Here is a 13,316-nt window from a genome sequence, read left to right on the forward strand (position 1 = left end):
TGTCTCTACACTGGGGTAGTATTAGAACCTAACTCATCATATGGATGGAGTACTAGGTGATACTTGATATTTAATAAAATAATATTTATAAAATGCCTAAAACAATGCTAGATATACAGTAAGGCCTGGATAAACTTTGGATTCTCTTTGATGACAGAAGAATCTTCATTTTACCCAAGCGTAACTCGTATACATAAAATTATATTTCCATAGCTCATCTAATCTTCCTCATGAGACCCTGTATTGGTTTCCTAGGACTTCTGTCACAAAGTATCACAAACTCGGTGGCTTAAAACAACAGAATTTTTTTGTCTCACAGAAAGTCTAGAAATCCCAAATCAAGGTGTCAGCAGGACCATGCTGCCTCTGCGACTCTGAGTAGAATCTTTCCCTGTTTCTTCCCGACTTCTGCTGGTGTTCCTTGGCTTGTAGCTGCATCCCTCTAATCTCTGTCCCTGTCATCACATGGCATTCTCACTGTATGCCCTTGCCTTCTTCTCATAAGAACAACAGTCAGTTTGGATTAAGGGCCTACCCTACTCCAATATGACCTTTTCTTAACTAATTACATCTGCAACAACCCTACTTCCAAATAAACATATTCTGAGGTATTGGCGGTTAGGACTTGAGCATATTTTTTTGGAGGACACAGTTCAGCCCATTAACAGGCCCCATTACCTGAAAAAAATTTAAAAGTATATATAAAATGTATAACGAGTTTTGTTATAATCCAGAAAGTGCAACTTGTTTGCACTTACAAAAATTGCCCCTTTTTAGGCAAAAGCACATTCTCTTTGGATAATTATGTAGTCTGTCAAGAACGGTGAGGGAGTATTATTAGAAAAAAATGGGAAGAATGAGTAGTCTGTGCAAATGACTGTGATCTCAATGTGATGATTCTTCTTACAGAGATTTCCTCTTATCTTTTTTTTCGTAACTACTTGGCATTTTGTGCAACTACTTAGCACCTGTCCATGAGGACTTGAAAGCTCTTGGTTTAACACTGAAGGTCAGATTTACACATGGCTTACATCTCTACTTGGGGAAAGTTGGAAAGCATTCTAAGATTATTACTGGAGGCTCTGCTTGATAGATAAGAAATGCAGACTGCAACTAGGCTGAAATATTAACCTTGTCTAGGAGAGTAATGGTTATTATCAGTATTAGGCTCATATGCTGTAGCTCCAATCCCACTGCTTAATTGGGAAGTCTAATTCAATTGGTTGTTACCTCCTTATTAAGCCAATTTATAAGCATCATCTTTAACTGAAAGGATCACTGAAGAACACTGCAATGTTTAGATTGAAGAGAAGTTTGCTTATGCTTGCTTCCTTACAGTGATTTCCAGGCACACATTAGTGGTCAATGTCTGTCTGTTGATTGAATGAAGTGACAAGATAACGCATGAATTCAAAGTGAAGGCATGAATAGAAATAATTACAAAGATGTCCCAATAAAACATCCCATGCATACATAAAGTATAAGGCAAAAGTTACTCCATTTTAGATTATATTAGCTATGTTACTTCTTCACTTGATTATTCTGTGTGTGAAGGCATAGGAAGAGGTTGTTGTGGTCTATTCAACCTCAAGGTGCAATTCTTTTGTTTACATGTACCTTGTCTCACATACACATGCTATGTATTCATAGGGTTTCTGTATTACATTCATGTGAACATCCATGTGATTCCTGAACTAAGGGAAATACACTGTGAAACCCATTTTATCTTTCTTATTTCTGGGTCTACAAACTTCCAACTCTTCATGTTTCTCTCAAAAAATATTCGTAGTATTCATATTTAGCTATTTTAAAAGAATAGCACAGCCCCTAGAGAGTTTCAATCAATATTTTATAGTTATAAAATTTCCAAGAACGAAATCCTTCATTCCATAGAAAATGTTTTCAGGATATTATACTAAGTTACATGAACGTAAATTTCATGGTTGACTCCTAGTGGTGGAAGGGACCTCAGAGTATCCAGCTAAACTCCCTCATGTTTCAGAGAAAGAAACTAAACCACAGTAATATGAAGTGTATTTCCTTAGGTCACATTGCCAGATAGAAAGCTAATGCATTTAAAATGAAAACCTAACATGATACTTTTTGGGGGGGCTTATTTGTTATTGTTATTTTTAACAAGTTCCTGCCTCATTTTTGCCTGTGTCTACACAGGCATTTTATAACAAGAACACATACAACAAAATATTAAGTCATAGAAGAGTAGAAACAAAAATTTAAATAATAAAAAGTCAAAATTTTAAAAAATGCTGGCTATAGATGCTTACATATTAGCTATCATTTGCGTCTATTGTTCAAATTTACTATAATCCCGAAGTCTCAGACCTCACCAGCTTAAGACTAAAAAATAAAGCCACATTTACTTTTTTTTCCCACATTTACTTTTTAAAAATAATTAATTAATTAATTAATTAATTTATGGCTGTGTTGGGTCTTTGTTTCTGTGCGAGGGCTTTCTCTAGTTGCGGCAAGTGGGGGCCAGTCTTCATCGCGGTGCGCGGGCCTCTCATTATCGCGGCCTCTCTTGTTGCAGAGCACGGGCTCCAAACGCACAGGCTCAGTTGCTCCGCGGCATGTGGGATCTTCCCAGACCAGGGCTCAAACCCATGTCCCCTGCATTGGCAGGCAGATTCTCAACCACTGCGCCACCAGGGAAGCCCCCACATTTACTTTTAATATCAAACTTATGATAGTATGAGATGCCACCAGCCTCATTTTTAAAAATTACATCCTTTCAGAGTGACCCTCAGCATTTCCAAGAGGTCTCCAAAGTTTGCTTCATGTTTACCTGGGAACAGTTTCCCCAAGTTCTCCATTCTTCTCACCACACCCCCAGACTGCTGCTGGCTTTTGCAGCTGCTTTGGTGGGCGTGGATGTCCTTCCCCTCTGCCACAGAGGCTGTGGGTTCTCCACTCTTCCATCTGAAGAATGGGACATGTTTTACCTTAATGGCCCACAATACAATGGGGACGAGATTAAAACTTGAAATAAAAATTTCTCAAGTTTTTCAATAAAAAGGGAATTACAAAGAATACTATACAACTATTACGGAGGCTCAGAACAATCACGAACTCTCTTGTAGACCAGCTCTCAGCCTCCCTTCCAGTGGTCAGAGCAGCTCCTATTCACCATTGGAAATGTTTCAGAAAGTTTTGTGCCTTAGATTCTAGAATTCAGGTCAAAAAAGAGTCATAAACCCTAAAGGAGAAGGAAGCTTTTCTCATCTTAGTCTAAGGACTGCTTCCCGAATTCTCATCTCCTCCCCCGGTACTGACACCCTGTCAGTCCCAAGGATGGGTCCCACCCTCATGCACAGGGTGTTGTTTTTCCTAATGGCAACAACATGCACCTCGCACGGTTGTCTTCATGAATGCATTTAGTCAGCTGAGTCTGGCTGACTAAAGCTTGTCGCCCTGTGGAGGTGCCTGGACTGCGCGGGGCAATACCAAGCTTAGCGCAGTTGTGTTTTACACTCGCTATACAGATGATTCCCAAAATGCTATCATCTAATCACACCCAGGGTACCCTTCTCAGATTCCTGCTAGCCACATCAAAATTGTGTTTACATAATTCATGTGATCAGAGGAAAAAAATATTAGCTCTTTTACAGAAATGAATACAGCCATCTCATTAGGAACATGTGTACTGCTCTTAGGTTTAAAGATACGAGAGCAAAAACTTCCTACTAAAACCAACTACAAAGAAAAATGAAGATAATAATAGGTGTCAGAAAGAGCTTTATTAAATGAAATCTATAGCCAAGTGAGGAAAAATAATTTTTGGTTTGAATGAACAGAATATTTTCTTAATATTCCAGGTTACTATTGTCACAACTTGTTTATGCCCTGAAAGCCTTTGGCAAGAATTTCGTGGACCATATTTTGACTTCATTAGGAAGGCTGAATGGGCATCTATTGTGGATTTCTGTCTTGTATTGGAGATTGGGTTAGAAGTGCTCTAAAGTAGCTTCTGATATAACAATGTATAATTTGGGGATTTCACAAGTCAGTTCAACCGTAGTAATAGATAAGTGACTTCTCACCTAACTGTGGGTCTGGAAACTAGTATTCACTCAACAAACATAGGTCAAAGCATCTATGGCAAACTGACATTCAACAGTTACTAATAATTTTCACTTTTATGTTAATATTCCTACTCATAAATTTCTCCATAGGTCACTTTCTTCACAGCCACCAGCTCAGAAAGCTATCAAAGTACCATTATTACTTGGTATTTGTAATCAAGCACTATGGTTTTGGCGTTGTGATTGTTTTCATTTGTTTAGTTTTGTTTTCTTGATGATGCTTATAGCAGACTATGAATGTGGGTTGATTGGCTTTCCAGTATGGACAGTCATAAATAAAACTGAATTGACAAGTGAGAGGGTGCTGGTATTCACAATGACAAGGTCAAGTTTTACTTGTGATCCTTTTCCACTTCTCATACAAATATAAGCACAGACAATTTTAGAATAATTGAAAATTTATATTTTTTAATAGACATATATTCCTGACAAACATTTGTTTTATATACATCAATCCGTAGGCTTAGTCAACTAGAACAATAGCATTCTCATATTCAGTTGTGCATTTAATACCTTTTGGAATTATTTTATATCTACATTTATGGAGTTTTTTTCCCATGAAACGAAGACTGTCTCTATAAGGAAACTGTTAGCAAGTTTCTAGATAATTCAAATTGTTCAAGCTCCTGAGGAAGTTTTCTACTTGAATTATTGTTTACATTGTGAGAATTAGTTGAATATTTAATCAATTTTGTTTGTATTTTTTAGACACTATGCATTATTTTCTTTCATATTATCTTGAGAGGAATTTGGTACAGTTATTAAACATATGAGTCTTATATCAAAGGGTGAAATATATAACAAAAAGGGGCAAATCATAAGACCTGCAGTGTGCTGAATGATCAAAAATGACCACACAGGCGACCAACAGCCAGATGAAGAAATAGAACATCAGCAAACTCTCTAAAGTCCCCCTCAGCCCCTTCTTGCCATCACTATACCTCACTCCTCCCCACTGGCAACCACTATCCTGATTTCTATCAGCAGAGGTTAGTTTTGTCTGTTTCAGAACTTCATGTCAGTGGGATATAACAATAAGATTTCTTTTTAGTATGGCTGCTTTTGAGGTTCATCTTTGGCAGTTATTCATTTTCATTATTGAATAATAGTCTATTGAGTATGCAAAAATGTATTTATGGATACTACTGTTGATGGACATTGGGTTTCTCCTAGTTTTTAGTTACTGTGAATAATGCTATTAGGAACGATTTTTTGCATGTCTTTTGGTTCACGTTAGTACATAGCTCAGTTGAGCATATCCCTAAGACTAGAACCAGGGAACCATAAGAAATGCATATTTTACTTTGGGAAATAATGTCAAACAGTTTTCCAAAGTATTATAAACAATTAGCTCTCCTCCAGCAATATATGAGGTCTAGATCCACCATACTGTAGACAACATTTGGTATGATTTGTTTGTTTAGTTTTAGCTGTGTTGGTAATGGCATTTCATTGTGGCGTTGGTTGATATTTCACTGATTGTGTTAGGGTTTTCCAGAGAAATAGAACCGATAGAATATATAGATATATAAGGGGAGATTTATTATGCGAGTCGGCTCACAGGATTATGGAGGGTGAGAAGTCGTACAGTCTGCTGTCTGCAAGCTGGAGAACTAGGAAATTCGGTGCTATAATTCAGTCTGAGTCTGAAGAGCTGAGAACCAGGAGCTCTGATGTCCCAGGATAGGAGGAGATGGATGTCCCACCTCAAGAAGGAGAGCGAGTTCACCTCAATTGAGTGGATGATGCCCACCCCCATTGGTGAGGGCAGATCTTTCCTCGGTCTACTGATTGAAGTGCCAAGCTCTTCTGGAAACACTGTCACAGACACACCAGAAATAATGTTTTAATAGCTCTCGGGGCATTCTTTAGCCTAGTCAAGTTGATACATACAGTTAACCATCACACTGATTCCTAGTGAAGTAGCGAATCTTCCCATATGTTTGGCAAACTGTTGGCAGTTTGACCAAGGCAGTTCCAGTTTATACGAGTTGCTTTGGTGAAATAATCAATAGCTTCCCCTTTCACTTCCAAGAAAGTGACCCTGATTTGACATTTGGATATCCTTGTTTGTGACTAACCAGTTGATGTTTTTTGCTCAGTTTTATAGAAGGTTGTCTGTTTTTCTTATAATTTGTGGGAATTATTTATGTATTCTGGAAATGAATCCTTTATTGGTTATGTTGATTGCATGTACCTTTCTCTACTTTGTGGTTTGCTCTTTCACCCAGTGGTTTCCTTTGATAAACAGAAGCTCTTAACTCTAATGCAATTTGAATTGTTAGTAATAGTGGCTTTGTGACCTGTTTTTACCTACTGATGGACACAAAGATATTCTCCTGTTTTCTTCTCCTTTTACATTGAGGTCCTGTATTCTTTTTTTTTTTTTTTTTGAACATCTTTATTGGAGTATAATTGCTTTACAATGGTGTGTTAGTTTCTGCTTTATAACAAAGTGAATCAGTTATACATATACATATGTTCCCATATCTCTTCCCTCTTGCGTCTCCCTCCCTCCCACCCTCCCTATCCCACCCCTCTAGGTGGTCATAAACCACCGAGCTGATCTCCCTGTGCTATGCGGCTGCTTCCCACTAGCTATCTATTTTGCGTTTGGTAGTGTATATATGTCCATGCCACTCTCTCACTTCGTCCCAGCTTACCCTTCCCCCTCCCCATATCCTCAAGTCCATTCTCTAGTAGGTCTGTGTCTTTATTCCCATCTTACCCCCAGGTTCTTCATGAGGTCCTGTATTCTTCGGTTTATGACTGAGGAAGAAGTCAAGATTAACTTTTTTCCACATGGACTACCAATTTATGTCTATTTATTAAAACACTGTCTTTTCCCCACTAGTCTGCAATACCATTATTGTTATATATCAAGTATCCATATCTATGTTTGGGACTCTCTATCCTGTCCCTGTAGTACATTTGTAATTCTGTCACCAATAACCCACTGATTTAAATTATTCATCTTTAAAACAAGTTTGATCAGTTGTGTAAGTCCTCCAACTTTGTTATTTAAGGTTTTCTTAACCGTATATATTACATATACTAGGTACTATATATCAATTTCATGTCCCTTGACTTATCAAGTCCATGCGTAAGTGTTTACCAGAAGATAATAGACACACAACAATTTATATAAAGACTATTACAGCAGAAATTTTAATGTCAAAAAAAGAACCAACTTAATAATCCAATACAAGGGATCGGTTAAAAAAAGATGATTAATCTAAATGATAGACAATTGTGTCATTATTAAAATAATGTTTTATATGGATATTTAATTGAATTAGCAAAAGGTAGAAGTTATATCTAATATGAACTCTAAATTAGTATATGAAATGGTATAATCAATATAATCTCAATTTTATAATATACTTATTCTTCTAACATATATATACATCTTATATATACATTGTATGTATAACATATATTCGAATAAATATTAATAGAGGTTTATATGGTTGTGCTTTAGGACTTTGGGGAATGCTAATTTCCTTCTTTAAACTTATATTTATTTTCATATTCTCAGAAAAAAACACTTCATTAGAAAATAATTTTCTAAATGTAGGGTTGTCCTTTACATCTAATTGTGTAATTACTTGTTTAATAGCTGCCTCCTCCCCTAGATTATTCTGTATATGCAGGAACCTTATCTGTCTTGTTCTCTGCTATTCCCCCACTATTCCCAACACCTGGAATAATGTACAACAAAGTAGATACTTATCAAATATTTGTTCAAAAACTTTGCTGAATAAACGAGTATAGCTATTCTATGGAATGTTGGTCATCTGAGGGCTTACTGTATATGCCCAGCCTATGGAAGAAGCCTTATTTGATACTCAAAAAATGTATCAGAGTGGAATGTTAACATTAGTATGTTTAAAGCCAAGTTTTGGGGGAATGAGACTGAGTGGATGCATTTTGATGGGGATGCAAGAAATGTAGTTATCTTGCAGGTCAGGAAAGCAGGCAGTCTGAGTGGGAGCTGCCAGGAGAGGATCCTTGGCAGTCAGAGGTGAGAGTGCCCATACTGAGAGCCTGCAGGATGGGCACAAAGGTGGAAGGGCCTAAGACTAACTACCTGTTTCAGCATTTTGCACATTTCAGGAAATTTGTCTCAGTACTCAAGAAATTCACAGTTTTTGGTACATGGGGTAGAACAGAGTCCTATGTAACTCTTATAATGGCAGGATTAATGACTATGAAGGGCACAAGCTAATTCTCAGGACTAAATTCCCTCATGACACACAGGTCTACATTGTCTTGGTTTGAATCATTATAGAAAAAATATTATTTCTGAAGAATATTTGAAATTAAACAACTTCTTCCATTAATTTATGTTTATTTTAAGTAAATGAAATTTGACAGGATGCTTTATAACAGAAGCCCAGTAACTATCAGACTAGTTAATAAGTTTCATGATCATCACTCTAGGAAAGTTGAGAGTCCATGAATGAGAAATTGTCATTTTTACAGAGAGACGTAAATGAATTTTGAAACATTAAATCACAGTTTTCCAGTCTCCACTTATTAATCAATTGCTTAATTAATAAATAACTTGTTAAATGGTTTGGCCTTTACTAGTTAGAATCACTTATGCAAATGGGAAATATTAATGTTAAATTAGAGCTGATGTATAAGTAGTTATGAATAATTTGATGGATTATAACAGTTCTTTTATAATATTTTGAAGCACTCTGATTGCATTGAGCAGACTATAATTGTTGGAGTAGTTGCATATTACTTTAGTTAACACGAGGGCTGTTTTAAAAATTGAGTGTTTTGTTCTCATTGTCCTTCTGTTGGAACTGATGGGTAATGTCTGGTGTGCTTGTCTTGCTTCCTGTCATTCCATTGATTTTTTTTTTTTTTTACTTGATCATATATGACAAAGAAAAGTTTTGTTTTTTAATCTATTTGGTATATGAGAAGAAAACGTACTTAATGAAGTTTGTTCACTTGGAATCTGCGTTTTTAGGAAGCAGCAAATAGGTAGATATAAGCTGTTTGCTAGAAGTTATAACTTTACTCAGCCAGTATTCAAGGCAGTAAATGTCAAGGTGCCACTCAAAGCAATGAACTTAATAACTGCATATCAAGGATGACATTAGCTCAGATGAAATGCAGACTACTATGAAACTGTCTTTGCTTTTTTTTTTTTTTTTTTTTTTTTTTTAGTTAAAAAGAGAAGACCTGCTAAAATCCATAGCTGGTTATATGATAGCCATTAACCCTAGAAGATTCCTCTGTATTAACCCCATTAGGTTGTCATGGCATTTATAACTGCATGATGAAATGAAGTTGATAGATTGATTACATTTTCAGTAAAGGACAGGATGGGATATAAATTCATTGTTAGAACTCTATTTTTCTCAATAGCTAAAATGTTGCCACAATTATTTCAGCTCTCAGAAAAAAAAATGTAGTGCTAACATTTCCTTTAATTACTAAATTCTTCTATAAGACAAATGTAATTTCAGCTTGCATAAAAAAGGATAGATGTTTATGAGGACATCAGATCTCCCCTATTTTAATATTGTGTATGTTCTTTGTATCTTCTTATTTATAATTACTTTAAGATAACTATCTTTCTAAAGATTTGATACATTACACCAATTTTTAAAAAAAATAAATTTATTTATTTATTTTTGGCTGCATCGGGTCTTCGTTGCGGTGTGCGGGCTTCTCATCGTGGTGGCTTCTCTTGTTGCGGAACAGGGGCTCTAGGCGTGCGGGCTTCAGTAGTTGTAGCACGCAGGCTTAGTAGTTGTGGCGCACGGGCTTAGTTGCTCTGCGGCATGCGGGATCTTCCTGGACCAGGGCTCAAACCTGTGTCCCCTGCATTGGCAGGCGGATCCTTAACCACTGCGCCACCAGGGAAGCCCACACCGATTTTTAAAATCATTCAATTTTTGTTGGCAGGTAATTTCCTTAAAATTGGGTAATATAGAAAATATGGGCTCAAGATTCTGACTAGAAAAATAAAATTATTCTAATTATGGTTACTGGATGTATAACGAGATGTTATATTGCTTTCTTGGTATTTATGGAGACTTCAAATGTGCTGTGTTCTACATACTGTATATTAAGTAGCACATGTCTTACATTATATTCATAAGATTTCAATATATTTGTTTCTTTTTTGTCTGCTCGATATATCGTTTTCTGGGAGGAGAGTGTAAAATCTCCAGCTACAATTGTTGACTTAATGATCTCTCTTCAGGGAATTCCCTGGAGGTCCGGTGGTTAGGGCTCAGCACTTTCACTGCTGGGTGCCCAGGTTCAATCCCTGGTTGGGGAACAAAGATCCTGCAAGCTGTGTGGCACGGCCAAAAAAACCCAAAAAAACAAAAAAACTTTACAGTTTGGTTAGTTATTGCTTGATATACTTTGAGCCTACATGGTCACGTACCTATATGTTTATGGTAGGCATTATAGGGAACCTGTTGTATTGTTGTTCTCTTTATTAGTATACATATATATCTAATACTCTTTTTTTTCCAGTATGATATTTTTGCTTTAAAATTTGTTTTGTCAGATACTAATATTTCTACCCTTGTTTTCTTTTGGATCATATGAGTTTATCTTTTTTTTTTTTCGTCCTTTGATTCTCAATTGTCCTGTTATTAATAGCAGTCTCTTCTTTGTCTTTAGCAAGAAAGCACCTTAGGATTCCTTCATGTCCCTGTGTTTACTAGTCCCCACACCCACCCTTAGCTACATCATATTGATATTGACTTAATTTTTGTTCTGGGTTAATTTGGATACATTTTCCTTCATTTTGTCCTCACTTTATTTTTTAAAAGACAGTAATGAAAAATATACCTCATCCATCTCTATTTAATTCTGGGAAATTTATTTCCTATCTTTCGTGTACATTTTTCAGCTTCATTTTTATTTTCCTCTCTTTTGAGACTTTCATAATCTAGATGTTGCCATATTTATTTCTAGTCTTTATTTCTCTTAGATTTTCTATTATATCTCCTCTTTGTCCTTGATGCTGCTATCTGCAGAGTTCCTAAACTTAGCTTTTAGCTTACTAATTTATTCATCAGCTATGTCTATCTTGTTTTGTATCTGAAACATTTTGTTCTTCATTTCAGCCATTATATTTTTCATTCTTAATATTGTTACTGAGTTTGGGTTTCATAGAGCTTTGCTCTTGTTTTATATTGCTATTATCTCTTCCATCTTCCAAAACATATTTATGGTGCTTAGTTTAGATTCTTGGTGCATCTGTTCTCATAATTATCTTTCTGATGCATACATTGTCTCAAGACTCAGCCCTTGGAGCTCTTCTCTTCTATCTACATTCTTTGGTGATCTCATACTGTTTCATGGCTTTAAGTATCATTTTTTATTGTGATGACTTCCAAATGTGTGCATCTAGTAGTAACCTCTCACTGAGTTCCAGACTCAGATATCTATCTGCCTCCTTGATGTCTCCATTTTGGTATATAATAGCCATCTTCAACTCAACTCAAGTGTCCCAGACTAATATCCACACCATTTCCATATACACCAGTTCCTTCTGTAATCTTTTCCATTTCAATTAAGATATTCCTTTCTCTCAGTTGTTTAGACCAAAAATCTTTCTACCTATGTATTCTTGATTCCTTTCTTACTTACTCATCCCACATCCAGTTGGTAGAAATCTGTTCGCTTTACATTTACAGTATATCCATGATGTGACCAAGTTGTACAGCCTCCACTGCCTTATTTATGGTCCAAGCCACCATCTTTTGCCTGGATTATTGCAATAGCCTGTTTGCCAGTCTTCTTACGTGGACTTCTGCCTTCTACCCAACACAGCAGTTGGAGTGATCCCGTTAGAATGTAAGCCAGATCATGTCAGTCTTCTGCTCAGAATATTCTAATAGCTTCCCATCTCATGCATAGTAATAGTCAAGGACCTAACCGTGACCTATTGGGTTCTACTTGATGTTCACCCCCTACACTCAACTCTCTGACTTCATCCTCTGCCTCTCTTTCTAATTCACTCCGTTCTAACCACCTTGATCTTCTTGTTCTTCCTTAAATATGTCAGACTTCTTTAGGAGATGATTTCAAAAATCATCTTTGCAATGAGGTCTTCTATTTACTTACCCACCCCCACTCGAATTTCACATTGTTAGCCATTTTGTATCTCTCCTTCCTAATTCATTTTCTCTTTAGCAACTGTCAGTATCTAATATTATATATACTTATTTATCTTATTTTTCAATTAAGGTATCACATATATTAAAACTCCCCTTTCAGAGGACAGTTCTATGAGGTTTGACAGATGTATACAGCAGTGGGACCACCATCACAGTAAAGATGTAAAACAGTTCCATTGACTGAAAAATTTCTCCATGCCCTTTTGTAGTTATCCCTTCCAGCACCCCCCAACCCCTGGCAACAACTGCTATTCTTCTTCACTGTAATATTGCCTTTTTCAGAGTGACATATACTGAATGTCACGTTTTGATTTTCGCTTCCTTCACTGAGCATAATGCATTCAAAATCCAATTATACTATTGCATGTTTCAGTGGTTTATTCCTTTTTACTACTGAATGGTATTACATTGTATTGAAGTACCACTGTTTGCTTATCTAGTCCTCATTTGAAGGACCTTTGAGTTCTTTCCAGTGTTTGGAGATTATATTAAAAAAAGCCGCTTTAAACATTTACATACAGGCTTCTCTTTGAGCATAAGTTTTAATTACTCTTTGGGAAATATCTAGGTGTAGGATCACTTGATCATGTGCTAAATATATGTTTAGCTTTATACGAAATTACCAGACTGTCTCAAAGTGGCTGTACCATTTTGCATTTCCACCAACAATGTGTAAGAGTTAAGAGTTTCATTTGTTCTGCATCTGCAGCACCAGTTGGAACTGTGGATTTTTTTTTTTTTGGTTTGTTTTTTTGTTTTTAGTCATTCTAATTGGAATTTAGTGGTATCTCATTATTTTAATTTGCATTTCTCTAGTCACTGATGATGTTGAACACCTTTTCAGGAGCTTATTTGCCATCTCAGTATCTTTCACGGTGAAGTGTCTGTTCAGATAGTCTGTCCATTTTCTTAATTAGGGTTTTCCTTTTATTATTACGTTTTGAGAGTTCTTTATATATTCTGGATACAAATCCTTCATCAGAGAAATGATTTGTAAATATTATTTCCCAGTGTATAGCTTGTATTTTTTGTTCTCTTAGTATTT

This window comes from Balaenoptera musculus, chromosome 21, assembly GCF_009873245.2.
Source record: "Balaenoptera musculus isolate JJ_BM4_2016_0621 chromosome 21, mBalMus1.pri.v3, whole genome shotgun sequence".
NCBI lineage: Eukaryota > Metazoa > Chordata > Mammalia > Artiodactyla > Balaenopteridae > Balaenoptera > Balaenoptera musculus.